Raw genomic sequence first — 17052 nt, 5'->3', positions numbered from 1 at the left:
CTGAGTACCCTGTATGTGTATATGTGTGTGTGTGTACATGTCTGTGTGTGAGAGAGAGACAGAGGAAGGGTGGAGGGTAAATCTTAGTAATATTACCAGCAGGGAACACTCTTGGGAGTAGTCTTTCTGAAACTGGAGAGATGTGGAAACTGATTCTTCTGACATGAAAGGGTGTGAAGGCCATTCTCCTGGACCGGATAGCTGGAGAGTTCATTGTCAGCTGGAGGTGGGAGGATACATTCTCCTTATGCTTCTCTGTTTCCCCAGAGAACTTCCAGGCTTTGAAGCAGTACAGCTGCTATCAGTTTCTTTTCCTCTGCCTCTGTCTTGCAGATCCCATTTTAATACAGGAAAACCCTCAAGCAGAAAGCGAAGAGGCATGTTTTCTGGAGATTTTATTTCCTTCTTTTATTCTTTTTTTCTAATTGAAGTGTAGTTGATTTACAATATTGTGTTAGTTTGGGGTGTACAGCAAAAGTAATTGGTTACACAAATATATACATATACATAGGGGCTTCCCTGGTGGCTCAGTGGTAAAGAACCCACTTACCAATGCAAGAGACTCGAATTTGATCCCTAGGTCAGGAAGATCCTCTAGAGAAGGAAATGGTAACCTACTCCAGTATTCTTGCCTGGAAAATCTCATGGAAAGAAGGAGCCTGGTGGGCTACAGTTCGTAGGGTCACAAAAGAGTTGGACATGAAATAGCAACTAAATAATAACAATCAGTTCAGTTCAGTTCAGTCACTCAGTCATGTCTGACTCTTTGCGACCCCATGAATCAGAGCACGCCCTGATTCATCCCCAGAGCACTCCCTGTCCATCACCAACTCCCGGAGTTCAGCCAAACTCATGTGCATCAAGTCAGTGATGCCATTCAGCCATCTCATCCTCTGTCATCCCCTTCTACTTCTGCCCCCAATCCCTCCCAGCATCAGGGTCTTTTCCAATGAGTCAATTCTTTGCATGAGGTGGCCAAAATATTGGAGTTTCAGCGTCAACATCAGTCCTTCCAATGAACACCCAGGACTGGTCTCCTTTAGGATGGACTGGTTGGATCTCCTTGCAGTCCAAGGAACTTTCAAGAGTCTTCACCAACACCACAGTTCAAAAGCATCATTCTTCGGCACTCAGCTTTTTTCACAGTCCAACTCTCACATCCATACATGACCACTGGAAAAACCATAGCCTTGACTACATGAACCTTTGTTGGAAAAGTAATATCTCTGCTTTTCAATATGCTATCTAGGTTGGTCATAACTTTCCTTCCAAAGAGTAAGCGTCTTTTAATTTCATGGCTGCAATCACCATCTGCAGTGATTTTGGAGCCCAAAAAAATAAAGTCTGACACTGTTTCCAATACACACATACACATATATATACATATATTTATACATATGTGTGTGTGTTTATTCTTTTTTGAAATCCTTTTGTAGAGATCTGATTTCATGATTATTCAACCTTTTATTTTAATTTTAATATACACTGATATACTGCTTGCTCCTTGTCAGGTGATGCATTAATCATCTTGCAAATACTAACTCATTTAATACTCATGGAAGATTTAATAGTGGATCCCAATATAGCCTGTTTAAAAAAATTTAAAAAAACCCAAGTTGCCTCTATTTATAGGAGATGAACTCAGCATGTCCAGTTCCATATTCATGAGCTTATCAGCTTCTCTAGGCTTTACCTAACATGTTTTGTTTTGGTATAAAACCTTGTCACTGAAAAGCTTTAAAATTTTTATGTACACTTCAGCAAGTGAAGTGGAGTGAAGAAAATAGAATTTCCCTGGGGTGACTTGAGAATCCCACAGGGTCTTGAGGTCATTCTGATGGGTTCCTAGTCCCAGTGGACAGACCTGTGGCTTGGCCAACAGCAGGTTCAGGAAGCCGGGGCAGATGTGTCTTGATCCAAGAACTACACCCCTGCCCACCACTCACTGCCAGAAATTGTTTTTTGTTCTTTTTCATTTTCTGCTAAATTGCTGCTACAAATTTGCTTCTGGAAAGAACACCAGGTTTTGAAATAAGACACGTATCTCTGTTTCATTGCTATTAGCTGGGTGACTTTTAACAAGTCACTTATTTTTTTCAGAGGTCTTCACTTTTCTCATCTGTAAAAATAATCATGTTTGCCAAAAAGTCCATTTGGGTATTGATATGATAGTATAGGCAAATCCAATCGAAAATTTTGGCCAACCCAATAGGTTGCCACATTTGTAATGGTTAAAGAAAAGATAACTTATCACTACTTAAATCAGAGGTTGGCAAATATTGCATAGGAACCTGGAATGTCAGATCCACGAATCAAGGCAAATTGAAAGTGGTCAAACAAGAGATGGCAAAAGTGAATGTCAACATTCTAGGAATCAGCGAACTGAAATGGACTGGAATGGGTGAATTTAACTCAGATGACCATTATACCTACTACTGTGGGCAGGAATTCCTCAGAAGAAATGGAGTGGCCATCATAGTCAACAAAAGAGTCCGAAATGCAGTACTTGGATGCAATCTCAAAAACGACAGAATGATCTCTGTTGGTTTCCAAGGCAAACCATTCAATATCACAGTAATCCAAGTCTATGCCCCAACCAGTAACGCTGAAGAAGCTGAAGTTGAACGGTTCTATGAAGACCTACAAGACCTTTTAGAACTAACACCCAAAAAAGATGTCCTTTTCATCATAGGGGAATGGAATGCAAAAGTAGGAAGTCAAGAAACACCTGGAGTAACAGGCAAATTTGGCCTTGGAATACAGAATGAAGCAGGGCACAGACTAATAGAGTTTTGCCAAGAAAATGCACTGGCCATAACAAACACCCTCTTCCAACAACACAAGAGAAGACTCTACACATGGACATCACCAGATGGTCAACACCGAAATCAAATTGATTATATTCTTTGCAGCCAAAGATGGAGAAGCTCTATACAGTCAGCAAAAAGAAGACTAGGAGCTGACTGTGGCTCAGATCATGAACTCCTTATTGCCAAATTCAGACTTAAATTGAAGAAAGTAGGGAAAACCACTAGACCATTCAGGTATGACCTAAATCAAATCCCTTATGATTATACAGTGGAAGTGAGAAATAGATTTAAGGGCCTAGGTCTGATAGATAGAGTGCCTGATGAACTATGGAATGAGGTTCGTGACATTGTACAGGAGACAGGGATCAAGACCATTCCCATAGAAAAGAAATGCAAAAAAGCAAAATGGCTGTCTGGGGAGGCCTTACAAATAGCTGTGAAAAGAAGAGAAGCAAAAAGCAAAGGAGAAAAGGAAAGATATAAACATCTGAATGCAGAGTTCCAAAGAATAGCAAGAAGAGATAAGAAAGCCTTCTTCAGCAATCAATGCAAAGAAATAGAGGAAAACAACAGAATGGGAAAGACTAGGGATCTCTTCAAGAAAATCAGAGATACCAAAGGAACATTTCATGCAAAGATGAGCTCGATAAAGGACAGAAATGGTATGGAACTAACAGAAGCAGAAGATATTAAGAAGAGGTGGCAAGAATACACAGAAGAACTGTACAAAAAAGATCTTCACGACCCAGATAATCAGAATGGTGTGATCGCTGACCTAGAGCCAGACATCCTGAAATGTGAAGTCAAGTGGGCCTTGGAGAGCATCACTATGAACAAAGCTAGTGGAGGTGATGGAATTCCAGTTGAGCTATTCCAAATCCTGAAAGATGGTGCTGTGAAAGTGCTGCACTCAATATGCCAGCAAATTTGGAAAACTCAGCAGTGGCCACAGGACTGGAAAAGGTCAGTTTTCATTCCAATCCCAAAGAAAGGCAATGCCAAAGAATGCTCAAACTACCACACAATTGCACTCATCTCACACGCTAGTAAAGTAATGCTCAAAATTCTCCAAGCCAGGCTTCAGCAATATGTGAACCGTGAACTTCGTGATGTTCAAGCTGGTTTTAGAAAAGGCAGAGGAACCAGAGATTAAATTGCCAACATCCACTGGATCATGGAAAAAGCAAGAGAGTTCCAGAAAAACATGTATTTCTGCTTTATTGACTATGCCAAAGCCTTTGACTGTGTGGATCACAATGCTGCTGCTAAGTCACTTCAGTCGTGTCCGACTCTGTGGGACCCCATAGACGACAGCCCACCAGGCTTCCCCATCCCTGGGATTCTCCAGGCAAGAACACTGGAGTGGGCTGCCATTTCCTTCTCCAATGCATGAAAGTGAAAAGTGAAAGTGAAGTTGCTCAGTCGTGTCCGACTCTAGCGACCCCATGGACTGCAGCCTACCAAGCTCCTCCGTTCATGGGATTTTCCAGGCAAAAGTACTGGAGTGGGGTGCCATGTGGATCACAATAAACTGTGGAAAATTCTGAAAGAGATGGGAATACCAGACCACCTGATCTGCCTCTTGAGAAGTCTGTATGCAGGTCAGGAAGCAACAATTAGAACTGGACATGGAACAACAGACTGGTTCCAAATAGGAAAAGGAGTTCATCAAGGCTGTATATTGTCACCCTGTTTATTTAACTTATATGCAGAGTACATCATGAGAAACGCTGGACTGGAAGAAACACAAGCTGGAATCAAGATTGCCGGGAGAAATATCAGTAACCTCAGATATGCAGATGACACCACCCTTATGGCAGAAAGTGAAGAGAAACTAAAAAGCCTCTTGATGAAAGTGAAAGAGGAGAGTGAAAAAGTTGGCTTAAAGCTCAACATTCAGAAAACGAAGATCATGGCATCCGGTCCCATCACTTCATGGGAAATAGATGGGGAAACAGTGAAAACAGTGTCAGACTTTATTTTTCTGGGCTCCAAAATCACTGCAGATGGTGATTGCAGCCATGAAATTAAAAGATGCTTACTCCTTGGAAGGAAAGTTATGACCAACCTAGATAGCATATTGAAAAGCAGAGACATTACTTTGCCAACAAAACTTCGTCTAGTCAAGGCTATGGTTTTTCCAGTGGTCATGTATGGATGTGAGAGTTGGACTGTGAAGAAGGTTGAGTGCCAAAAAATTGATGCTTTTGAACTGTGGTGTTGGAGAAGATGCTTGAGAGTCCCTTGGACTGCAATGAGATCCAACCAGTCTATTCTGAAGGAGATCGGCCCTGGGATTTCTTTGGAAGGAATGATGCTAAAGCTGAAGCTCCAGTACTTTGGCCACCCCATGCGAAGAGTTGACTCATTGGAAAAGACTGATGCTTGGAGGGATTGGGGGCAGGAGGAGAAGGGGATGACAGAGGATGAGATGGCTGGATGGCATCACTGACTCAATGGACGTGAGTCTGGGTGAACTCCGGGAGCTGGTGATGGACAGGGAGGCCTGGCCTGCTGCGATTCATGAGGTCGCAAAGAGTCGGACAGGACTGAGCGACTGATCTGATCTGATCTGATCTGGCAAATGTTTTCTATAAATGGCCAGATAGTAAATATTTGAGGTTCTGCAAACAAAGAGATAGATTGAGGATGTTTTGGCTTCTGTCCATGGACTTCTCCAGGTGACCATATTGGTGTGGGTTTCCATTCCCTTCTAACCCAGGGATTGAACCTTGGTCTCCTGCACTGCAGGCAGATTCTTTACCATCTGAGCCATCAGGGAAATACCAAATATTTGAAGCTCTGCAGGCAAAGAGATAAAATTGAGGATATTATGTAGGTTCTTAAACAAGAAGAGAGAAAATAAATTTCTTCAAATTTGTTGTTGACAAAATTTTAAATATGATAATAATAATTAATACTATGTAATTAATAAAAATTGAGGTCAGTATTTCCAACTTTATTAAGGCATAATTGACAAATAAAAATTGTGTATATGTAAAGCAAACAAAGTAATGTTTTGGTATATGTACACATTAAAGAATCATTACCACAATCAAGCTAATTAGCATGTCCATAACCTTGTATAATTTGTGTATGTGTATATGTATGTGTTTGTGGTGAGAACACTGGTTATCTCTCTCATAGCACATTTTGAATATAGCTTTTTACAATGTGCATGTGTGCCTGCTAAGTTGCTTCAGTCGTGTCTGACTCTTTGTGACTCTATAGACTATAGCCCAGCAGGCTCCTCTGTCCATGGGATTCTACAGGCAAGAATACTGGAGTGGGTTGCCATGCCCGCCTTCAGAGGATCTTCCCAACCCAGGGATCAAACCCTCGTCTCTTACATCTTCTGCATTGGCAGGCAGCTTCTTTACCACTAGCACCACCTGGGAAGCCCCAGTTTTTTTTGTTTGTTTGTTTAAATACATGTCAACTAATAAAATGGAATTGGGGTGGGGAGGGATTGCATTTCCCTCATTTGGGGCTTCAAAATTAGCTTTTTCTGTCATCAAATTAGTTGCAAATGTTCATTTGTGGGAGGAAAGACAAAAACAAAAACCTTTAGTTTACAGGCTGTAAAAAAGAAAAAAAAAAAAAAAGGACCAGATTTGGGTCACTGGCCGTGGTTTACTGGCACCTGACCTAAATCATTCACAGGTGCATCATAGATTTTTAACAAATACCTGTTTCCTCCTCCATGAAGTAAGCTGACTGGATCCTACTTAACAGAATGGCACCCCTTTAAAGGGAATGATGGTTTCAAAAACCTTCTAAGACTTTCTCCTTAGTCATCAAATCTCACAGCTGGCTCCAGCTGTCCATTACAGTGGAAGCAGCAGGTCTGTTAAAAAAAAAAACAAACCTGTGCCTCAGTTTTTCTCTTCCATAAAATGGTGATAAATGTTTTCTTTATGTTTTATAATCCAGTCAGTGGTAATGATTATACCAGGAAGTGGTAATAGTATTAGAACAAAGAGAGAAGGAAAAAAACCTGTATTTTAAAAAATCAGTTGTGAAATCATTTACAAAATATATATCTGATAAAAGCTCTATATCTAGGTTTTGTAAAGAACTCTCGGGGGATTGGCTGCGGGTGGTGCTGCAGATAAGCTCCTGTGTGGAGACAGCAGGAAACTTTGTCGCGACGTCTCATGCCATTGTGTGGGTACGGCCTACCAAGAGGCCAGAAGGCAGAACTTCCGCTGACTGTGAATCTGTGAATAAGTGCCTGGAAGGTGTTTGTAAAATATATGAAGAGCATCTGAAACAGCCCCTCTATCCCATATGATATCAGTCAGTTGTTTGATTTTATTGATGACCTGGCAGACCTCAGCTGCCTTGTTTACCGAGCTGATACCCAGATATACCAGCCTTATAACAAAGACTGGATCAAAGAGATCTACCTGCTCCTTTGTGGACAGGCCAAACAGGCTGGGGAATAGTTTGAATATGGAAGCATTAGGGAGAAGGGGGTGGGCTTGGAGCACAGGTGTGTGCAGCGTGCTGTAGTGGAAGTTTTGTATTATAGTAATCCTGTTTCCTAGGTCTTCCCAGGTGGCACTAACGGTAAAGAACCTGCCTGCCAATGCAGGAGACACAAGAGACATGGGTTCAACCCTTGGTTAGGAAGATTTCCCTGGAGGAGGGCATGGCAACCCACTCCAGTATTCTTGCCTGGAGAATCCCACGGACAGGATACCCTGGCGGTCTACAGCCTGTAGGGTCAGAAGGAGTTGGACACAACTGAAGCGACTTAGCACAGATGCAATCCTGTTTCAATCTTGGTAAACCTTAGCTAGGATTGAATTTATTAGATAAAATGTGATGATCTTGTTCAATCTGAAACCACTTTTTCCCCCTTCCCCCCTTCTTTTTACTTAAACATTTTTATGATGATTCAGATGGAAATTGGTTTTTGTCAGTTAATGTTGGCTCCAGTCTCTCAAACTGTTCATACTTGCTTTATAACATTCACTGTACTAACCCTTCTTCAAACTAAGGTGGAGGTGGTGGCACAATTTAGTTATGTCCTCCAGATAAAGTCTTAGTGAAAAACAAATGTTCTTTAGTCATATACAAAGGACTCTCAAAACAATAAAAAGAAAAGAATTTAAAAAGTAGGCAAAATATTTGAACAAACACATCATCAAATAAGATATAAAGAAGCACATGAAAAGGTGTTCAATGTCATAAATCTTAGAGGAATGCAGATAGAAATCTCAATGAGATACTGACACACCTTGATCAGAATAGCTAAAATTCAAAACAAACACACAAAACTGAGCCAAAAAAGCAAACATTATCAACTGTTAAAAATCTGAGAACTGAAGCTCCCACAACCTTGCTGATGGGATTGGAAAATGGTACAGCCATTTTGGAAAATAGTTTGCCAATTTCTAAGCTAAACATGTGCATGTCTGTGCTCAGTCACTCAGTAGTGTCTGACTCTTTGCGAGACCCTATGGTCTGTAGTCTGCCAGGCTCCTCTGTCCATGACATTTTCACAGCAAGAATACTGGAGTGGATTGGCATTTCCTCCTCCAGGGGATTTTCCCTGACCCAGGGATCAAACCTACATCTCCCGTATCAGCAAGAGGATTCTTTACCACTGAGCCACCTGGGAATCCCAAAGTTAAACATACACTTACCATATAACCCAGTAAATACCCTAGATGTGTACCTGAGAAATAAAAACCTATGCTTCCACAAAAATCAGTATGTGAATGGTTGTGGTGACTTTTTTCATAATGCCTCCAACTAGAAATAGCCTGTCTATCAACTTGTGAATGGATAAAACTGTGGTATATCCACACAACTGAAAACTAGTTAACAACAACAAAAAAAAACACAATAATGTGGATGAAACACAAATGCATTCTGCTAAGTAAAAGAAATCATATTCAACAGGCTGAATATTATATAATTTCATTTATACGACATCCTGGAAAAAGCAGAATTACAGAGACAGAAATTAGATCAGCAGTTTCCAGGAACTGCAGTTCGAAGAAGGGTGGATTAAAAAAAGTGGCAGAAATGTTTTAGTTCTTGACTGTGGTGATGGTTAACATAACTGTATGCATTTGTCAAACTCATATAACTACTTCCTCCCCCAAACTGTGATTTTTTTTTTATCAGAATGTAATTGCTTCACCATTCAATATCATGGTAATTCAAGTCTATGCCCCAACCAGTAATGCTGAAGAAGCTGAAGTTGAACAGTTCTATGAAGACCTACAAGACGTTCTAGAACTAACACCCAAAAAAGATGTCCATTTCATTATAGGGAACTGGAATGCAAAAGTAGGAAGTCAAGAAACACTTGGAGTAAGGGGCAAATTTGGCCCTGGAGTCCAGAATGAAGCAGGGCAAAGGCTAATAGACTTTTGCCAAGAGAACACACTGGTAAAAACACCCTCTTCCAACAACACAAGAGAAGACTCTACACATGGACATCACCAGATGGCCAACACCAAAATCAGATTGATTATATTCTTTGCAGCCAAAGATGGAGATGCTCTATATAATCAGCAAAAACAAGACCAGGAACTGACTGTGGCTCAATCATGAAATTCTTATTGCCAAATTCAGACTGAAATTGAAGAAAGTAGGGAAAACCACGAAACCATTCAGGTATGACCTAAATCAAATCCCTTATGACTATACAGTGGAAGTGAGAAAGAGATTTAAGGGACTAGATCTGATAGAGTGCCTGATGAACTGTGGATTGAGGTTCATGACATTGTACAGGAGACAGGAAGCAAGACTATCCCCAAGAAAAAGAAATGAAAAAAAAAACAAAATGGCTGTCTGAGGAGGCCTTACAAACAGCTATTAAAAGAGGAGAAGCCAAAATCAAAGGAGAAAAGGAAAGATATAGCCATTTGAATGCAAAGATCCAAAGAAGAGCAAGGAGAGATAAGAAAGCCTTCTTCAGTGATCAGTGCAAAGAAATAGAGGAAAACAATAGAATGGCAAAGACTAGAGATCTCTTCAAGAAAATTAGAGATACCAAGGGAATATTTCATGCAAATATGGGCTCAATAAAGGACAGAAATGGTATGGAACTAACAGAAGCAGAAGATATTAAGAAGAGGTGGCAAGAAAACACAGAAGAACTGTACAAAAAAGATCTTCACAACCCAGATAATCATGATGGTGTGATCACTCACCTAGAGCCAGACATCCTGGAATGTGAAGTCAAGTGGACCTTAGGAAGCATCACTATGAACAAAGCTAGTGGAGGTGATGGAATTCCAGTTGAGCTATTTCAAATCCTGAAAGATGATGCTGTGAAAGTGCTGCACTCAATATGCCAGCAAATTTGGAACACTCAGCAGTGGCCACAGGACTGGAAAAGGTCAGTTTTCATTCCAATCCCAAAGAAAGGCAATGATAAAGAATGTTCAAACTACCACACATTTGCACTCATTCCACACACTAGTAAAGTAGTGCTTAAAATTCTCCAAGCCAGGCTTCAGCGATATGTGAACCATGAACTTCCAGATGTTCATGATGATTTTAGAAAAGGCAGAGGAACCAGAGATCAAATTGCCAACATCTGATGGATCATTGAAAAAGCAAGAGAGTTCCAGAAAACATCTATTTCTGCTTTATTGACTATGCCAAAGCCTTGGACTGTGTGGATCACAATAAACTGTGGAAAATTCTGAAAGAGGTGGGAATACCAGACCAACTGACCTGACTCTTGAGAAACCTGTATGCATGTCAGGAAGCAACAGTTAGAACTGGACATGGAACAACAGACTGTTTCCAAATAGGAAAAGGAGTGCGGCAAGGCTGTATATTGTCACCCTGCTTATTTAACTTATATGCAGAGTACATCACAAGTATTATTGTGCTGGAGGAAGCACAAGCTGGAATCAAAATTTCTGGGAGAAATATCAATAACCTCAGATATGCAGATGACACCACCCTCATGGCAGAAAGTGAAGAAGAACTAAAGAACGTTTTCATGAAAGTGAAAGTGGAGAGTGAAAAAGTTGGCTTAAAGCTCAACATTCAGAAAACAAAGATCATGGCATCTGGTCCCATCACTTCATGGGAAATAGATGAGGAAACATTGGAAACAGTCTCAGACTTTATTTTTGGGGGCTCCAAAATCACTGCAGATGGTGATTGCAGCCATGAAATTAAAAGACACTTACTACTTGGAAGGAAAGTTATGACCAACCTAGATAGCACTCTAAAAAGCAGAGATATCACTTTGCCAATGAAGGTCCGTCTAGTCAAGGTTATCTCTTTTCTGGTGGTCATGTATGGATATGAGAGTTAGACTGTGAAGAAAGCTGAATGCTGAAGAACTGATGCTTTTGAACTGTGGTGTGAAGAAGACTCTTGAAAGTCCCTTGGACTGCAAGGAGATCCAACCAGTCCATCCTAAAGGAGACCAGTCCTGGGTGTTCATTGGAAAGACTGATGCTGAGGCTGAAACTCCAATACTTTGGCCACCTCATGCAAAGAGTTGACTCACTGGAAAAGACCCTGATACTGGCAGGGATTAGGGGCAGGAGGAGAAGGGGATGACAGAGGATGAGATTGTTGGATGGCATCACCGACTCAATGCACCTGGGTTTGGATGGACTCCGGGAGTTGGTGATGGACAGAGAGGCCTGGCGTGCTGCGGTTCATGGGATCGCAAAGAGTTAGACATGACTGAGTGACAAATGAACTGAACTGAGACAGCATATTAAAAAGCAGAGACATTACTTTGCCAACAAAGGTCCGTCTGGTCAAGGCTATGGTTTTTCCAGTATTCATGTATGGATATGAGAGTTGGACTATAAAGAAAGCTGAGCGTCAAAGAATTGATGCTTTTCAACTGTTGTGTTGGAGAAGACTCTTGAGAGTCCCTTGGACTGCAAGGAGACAGAACCAGTCCATCCTAAAGGAGATCAGTCCTGAGTGTTCATTGGAAGGACTGATGTTGAAGCTGAAACTCCGATACTTTGGCCACCTCATGTGAAGAACTGACTCATTTGAAAAGACCCTGATGTTGGGAAAGATTGAAGGCAGAAGGAGAAGGAGACGACAGAGGATGAGATGGTGGATGGCATCACCAACTCAATGGCCATGCATTTGGGTGAACTCCAGGAGTTGGTGATGGACATCAAGGCCTGGTGTGCTGCAACCCATGGGGTCTCAAAGAGTCAGACACGACTGAGCAACTGAACTGAACTGAATTGCTTTACATTGTTATGTCACTTTCTGCTGTAGCATGACATGAATCAGCTCTGTGTATATCTATATCCCCTCTCTCTTCCCACTGCCTTCCCCACCTTCTGAATCACCACAGAGGACTGAGTTGAGCTCCCTGTGCTCTGCAGCAGCTTCCCACTAGCTATCTATTTTACACATGGTAGTGTATATATGTCATTTCCAATCTTCCGATTCATCCAACCCTCGCTTTCCCCTCCCCATGTCCACATGTCTGTACTCTACCTCTGCTTCTGTTTTCCTGCCCTGCAAATAGGTTCCACAGATATGCATTAATACACAATATTTGCTTTTCTTTCTGACTTACTTCAGTCTGTATGACAGACTTTAGTTCCATCCACATCTATACAAATGACCTTATTTCATTCCTTTTAGTGGCTGAGTAAATGCCATTGTATATATGTACATCTTCTTTATCCATTCTCTGTGTTTGGATGTTCAGGTTTTTTATTGAGTTTAGCTCAATAACCTGACTTTAGTAAGAAAAAATAAGCATCCATCACATAAGGAAGGTTCACTGGTAAGCCTTAGATTTCAGGCAGTAATGTGTCACAGGTCATGTCAGGAATAGGTGAAAGGGGTATTAGGTCTGGGTGACCTGGAGATTGCAAACCATAAATCTGATTGTTTCTTCTGGAAGGCCATTCATCTGCTCTCTTCTTCGTCTGTGTTTCCTGTTCCCCACTCACTGGTCCTCAGTCCCAGCTCTGCAGAACACCTCCAGTGCATCCTTCTACTCCAATACTCCGCCAGAATATGGGCCATGTGGAAGGGAGGCCTCCCCATATCAGCCCCCACCCCCAGCAAGAGCACCTTTGTGTTTGGGAGAGGAAGACCAGACTACAGGTGGAGCCAGTCATTATGCTGGTTTCTGGCTGGTGTGGGCATGTAAACAGCAGGAAGCCAGTGCAGGAAATTACAGAAATCATGGCTCTTGTTCTGTCTAGGCCAAGTTTAATCAGGAGGGCCCAGCTTATATTTGGGCTATATTTTGTAGCCCTCAGGAATGATCTGAACTATAGTCAATGAACATCTCTATTTCCAATTGAATTGCTGCCTTGGTATGACTGGCGAGCCTCTGAACAAGGAGAATGGGTGTGCAGGGATGGACCCTGAACAGTCTTGGGGATCCCACCTCTATCTCAAGGATCCTGGGGAAGCTATGCTGAGACTGGAATTCAGGTCTTTCACAGGATGCCTGGTTAATAATTGGGCTTCCCAGGTAGTGCTAGTGGTAAAGAACCTGCTTGTAAAAACAGGAGACATAAGAGATGCAGGTTCGATCCCTGGGTCGGGAAGATCAACTGGAGGAGGGTATGGCATCCCACCCCAATATTCTTGCCTGGAGAATCCCATGAACAGAGGAGCCTGGCAGGCTACAGTCCATAGGGTCACACAGAGTTATATATATATATGAATCACTGAATTTTAAATCAACTCAATCACTTATTAACTGAATCACTAAATTGACTATAACTTCAGTTAAAAAAATAAAGAATTATAAAGGAGCCTCAAGACATAGCCCTGCTGCCCTGCAGCATAGAGATTAAGAGCAGAGTTCTCCCCCAGACTGGCTGAGTTTCTGCTGTTTCTCTGTCTCTTACCACTCACATCAACACAGACCCTCTAAACAAATCTTTGAGCCTCAGTTTTCCCATTTCTAAATGGGAATGCTAGCAGTATCTATTTTGAATTGTTGTGAGAATTAAACACAGATTGAAAAACTGAAAGCTCTTAGAATGTTATCTAGCTTATGGTAGACAGTTGAGAAAAGACAGATTCATTGCTATTCGCTGGTCAAATTCTATTCAGCCCTGACTTTGGAAGGGAAATCTGATGTAAGCAGCACTTTCTGGAAGGCAGCAGGAGAAGGGACATATGTGGGAAATGTATCCTGTGTGATATCCTTCACAGGCTGCATGAGGCCAGTTATGGGGAACATGATACCTACTGATTTCTGTCATCTGTCACCAGAGTTGGTGCTCCCTTGAGCTCCCTTGCCCATAAGAGACCACCTCTAGGAAGGGTGGCAGAAGGCAGGTGTTGAAAGGGTGTCTGACAATGAGGACTGTCCCATCCTTTCTCCAAGGCTCCCCGCTGCCCAAATACAGCTATCTCATATTTATTTCCATGGCTCTGGTTTTCTGATACAAGCTTGGCCTTTTGAGAAACTGAAGATCCCAGACATAGTGAATGTGATTTAGGATCCAACTCACAGTTCCCACCTTGTGCTGAAGATGTTACAAATTGTCCCTGGAGGCAGGATGTCTCTATATTGAAAAGGAGAACACAGCAGTGCAGGAACAATCAACAAGGCCAAACACCGTCTCCTGACCTTTACATCAGTAGTGGGTAGCTCGGTTCTGAGTTAATGAAGGATTATCATTTCAGGCCAAGCACCACACCTCCCACCTCCATCCCCAGCTGTTCAGTGCCATCATCTTCTGCCTTGTGTGTTTCTACTCTGGAAAACTGCCAACACCCTCCAGCCCTCCAGCCCTATACTGGTTTTACTGGTTTTCTCATTGTCAAGTGGAATCTCTACTCAACAATACTTTTCTTTTTTTTTAATGTTTTATGTGGACCATTTTTAAAGTCTTTATTGAATTTGTTACAATATTGTTTCTGGTTTATGTTTCGGTTTTGTAGCTGCAAGCCATGTGGAATCTTAATTTCCAAGCCAGGGTTCAAACCCACATCCCCTGCATTGGAAGGTGAAGTCTTAACCACTGGACCACAACAGCAGTCCCTCAACAAAGCTTCTCATTTCAATTTCTTCTGGCCAGTATTGCTGAGACAGAGTGCTAAGGCTCTAATTTGGTCTAATTTGCTGATGCTATTCAGCATTTCCTCTCTGATTATGGCTCTCCTACACCCCACAGATTTCTTAGCTTTTCTATTAATACCTCTGCAGCTCACCCTCTTCTGCAACACACTCCAACTCTTAAGGAGCTGTGCTGGGAAAGCGGTCAGTGTGATCCTCACCAAACTTGACCTTGCTTGACTGCTCCATCAGCCTTTCCCAAAGCAGAGTATCACTCACACTGGAAGATTCCCTCTGTTTATCCCACAACCCCCTCCAGCTACTGCTCTGTTCTTTTCCTTTACTCCAGTGACAAAGTTTTGTAAAATTCATATTTATTAGCTGCCTCTGACTGCTCATTTTCCATTCATACATCAGCCCACTTCAGCTGAGTTTCTGCAATTCCTTTCACTTACTCTCCTCTAATCCAGGACACCAATGACCTCCATGTTGACAAGTCTGCTGGAGACTTTCCTGTTTGATTTTACTGGAACATTTAGCACTGTTGATGACCCCTCTTCCTTAAAACTCTCCTCTCTTGATCTCTTTGGATGCCATACTCTCCTAGATTTTTCTTTCACATTTTTTTACTCAATTGCAGCCTCCTTTGCTGCCATGACTTCCTAGGACCTTGAGGAGAACTGCTATGACTCCTTCTTTTCTCTCTCTTCCTGCCTATCTCATCTGTTCTCCCTGTTGCAAATGCTCTCTGGGTATTCAGTTCAGTTCAGTTACTCAGTCATGTCTGACTTTTTCTCTGGGTACTGGCAACTTCCAAATTCATATCTCCAAAGTAAACTACGTGTCAGAGCTTCAGTCTTGTATATTTAATTGTCTACTTAACATCTCTATTTGTTTTTTTTTTAATTTAAAACCGTAAAAAATTATTTTACTGAAGTATAATTGATTTACAATGTTACGTTAGTTTCTTCTGTACAGCAAAGAAATTTATATATATATATACATTCTTTATCATATTTTTTTCCATTCTGGTTTATCACAAGATATTGAATATATTTCTCTGTGCTATACAGTAGGGCCTTGTTGTTTATTTATTCTATATACACTAGTTTGCATCTAATAATCACAGACTCTCAATCCATCCCCCTCACGTCTCTTTTCCTCCTTTGCAACCAACCACAAATCTATTATCTATGTCTATGAGTCTGTTGAATAGATAAGTCCATTTGTCGTATTTTAGATTCCACATACAAGTGATAGCACATGATATTTGACTTTCTAAATTCACTCAGTATGATAATCTCTAGTTGCATCCGTGTTGCTGTAAATTGCATTATTTCACACTTCTTTATGGCCAAGTAGTATTCCATCACATGTATGTACCATATCTTCTTTATCCGTTTATCTGTCAATGGGCATTTAGGTTATTTCCAAGTCTGGGCTATTATACATAGTGCTGCTCTGAACATAGGTGTGCATATATCTTTTTTAATTACAGTTTGTCTGGGTATATGTCCATGAGTGGGATTGCTGGGTTATATGGAAACTATTTTAGATTTTTGAGGAGCCTCCATATAGCTTTCCATAGTGGCCACACCAATTTACATTCCCACCAATAGTGTAGTGGTGGTCCCACATCCTCTCTGGCATTTGTTATCTGCAGATTTTTTGGTGATGACATCACTGTTTGGATATTTGACTTGTTTAGGCTTAACATGTCTGACACTGAGCTCTTGATAACCCTCTCTACTAGTTCCTTCTCCAGTCCTCCCCATGCCAGAAACATAAGGGTCAGTCTCGATTGCTCTTTCTTATCTCCCAGATGTAATTCATCAATGTGCATGCATGCATGCTAAGTCATTTCAGTCATATTTGACTCTTTGAGACCCCATGGACTGTAGCCCACAAGGGTTTTCTGTCCATGGGATTTTCCAGGCAAGAATACTGGAGTGGGTTGCCATTTCCTCCTCCAGGGCATCTTCCCAACCCACGGATAAAATCCAAGTCTCTTTTGTCTCCTTCATTGGCAGGCAGGTTCTTTACCGCTAGTGCCACCTGGGAAGCCAAGTGTTCTCAAGTTTATTTCTAAAATAGATCTTGGAAACCTCAACTCCTTTCCTCTCTATGATGTAATCATCATTGGCCAAAACCATATCAATATCCTTTCAACTGGTCTTCCAAAATTCTCTACAGATGCCATCAAATCCATCCCTCACATTAGAAAAATCCACTGGAAAC

At 41.5% G+C, this 17052-nt stretch overlaps 1 pseudogene; it reads left to right on the top strand.

Moving 5' to 3' along the window:
- Nucleotides 1-7258, top strand: part of LOC147367300 (enhancer of rudimentary homolog pseudogene) — a 32133-nt pseudogene extending 24875 nt beyond the window's left edge.
- The last annotated feature ends 9794 nt before the right edge of the window (nt 7259-17052 follow it).

The sequence above is a fragment of the Bos grunniens genome, chromosome 8, assembly GCF_055505025.1.
Source record: "Bos grunniens cultivar Pamir isolate PY7600 chromosome 8, Bosgru_T2T1.0, whole genome shotgun sequence".
NCBI lineage: Eukaryota > Metazoa > Chordata > Mammalia > Artiodactyla > Bovidae > Bos > Bos grunniens.
This window is presented reverse-complemented; position numbering and strand designations above follow the sequence as displayed.